At 41.4% G+C, this 1,126-nt stretch overlaps 1 non-coding gene across 1 annotated transcript; it reads right to left on the bottom strand.

Moving 5' to 3' along the window:
- Positions 1–269: 269 nt before the first annotated feature.
- LOC122103624 lies at positions 270–376 on the bottom strand. The gene has a single exon (XR_006146797.1). It is a non-coding gene; the product is annotated as a U6 spliceosomal RNA (small nuclear RNA).
- Positions 377–1,126: the final 750 nt, after the last annotated feature.

The following is a 1,126-nucleotide window of genomic DNA, read 5'->3' as shown; positions in this document are numbered from 1 at the left end:
GATTCTGCCAGAGTTTGTCATTTTATTTTTTTTAATTATCAGATATATTTTATAATTTTGCTTTGTTTTTTTTTTGTTTTTGTTGGTCATGGGGCCTGAACTCTGGGCCTGGGCACTGTCCCTCAGCTCTTTAGCTCAAGGCTAGCACTCTACCACTTGAGCCACAGAGCTATTTCTGGCTTTTTCTGCTTACGTGGTGCTGAGGAATCAAACCCAGGGCCTCATGCATGCAAGTCAAGCATTCTACCACTGAGCCACCTTCACAGCCCCCAAATATGGAACACTTCACAAATTTGTGTGTCATCCTTGCACAAGGGCCATGCTAATCTTCTCTGTATCGTTCTAATTTTAGTACATGTGCCGCCGAAGCGAGCACAAAAGAAACAGTTTTTTTTTTTTCAGTCACAGTCTTTTTCCTTTGGTGGTTGAACTGAAGGCCTTTCACATGCTAGGCAGGTGCTCTACCACTTGAGCCATACTTTCAGCCCCTAGCCAAGTCAGCATCATCAGACTTCTTTTTTGTTTGTTTGTTAACATCATGACTTTTTATGTGCACCCTCAAAACATAGAGTTGTAGAAAATGAGTTAAATTAGAGCCATCAATGATATCTATGAAAATAACCATTGTTTGTTTGATTGTCTGGGTTTTTTCTTCTTTTGTACTCTGTATATATTTATAGCAAGGGCTTTGTTCTTAGTAACCCAGCTTTTCTGAGTTTTGCCTGGAGTATTTACTTGTATTTCTTCTAGATATGCCGTATGCAGCCTTGGCAGAAAACAATATGATCATGTTTCAACTAGAGCAAGAGCCTCACAGGCACACCAGGTGAGGTAGTGTGGCTATGAACAGAAATAAGTGGCATTTGAGCAAGTCTGATGGACACAGAGCTAGAAGAGACTCACTGAGCAGCTGGCTTGTTCTGTTGTCAGGGAGAAAGTGATTACCCCTTACTGAAAGGTATAGGGAAAAGCTGGATGGGAAGAGCAACAAGCCAGTAGACAGAAGAATTGGATTCCCTCCAGGTTAAGGAAGGGAAGAAAATGAGTTCCATTCAAGTTTGAAAGGCCAACAGCCAAGCTGCTAAAGAGCAGAAAGAGTTGGTTAAATGATTAAGACCAAGAGCCA

This window comes from Dipodomys spectabilis, unplaced genomic scaffold (assembly GCF_019054845.1).
Source record: "Dipodomys spectabilis isolate Male_0828 unplaced genomic scaffold, ASM1905484v1 ptg000018l, whole genome shotgun sequence".
Taxonomy (NCBI): Eukaryota; Metazoa; Chordata; class Mammalia; order Rodentia; family Heteromyidae; genus Dipodomys; species Dipodomys spectabilis.
Note: the sequence above shows the minus strand (reverse complement) of the source record. Positions and strands in the feature narration are given on the sequence as shown.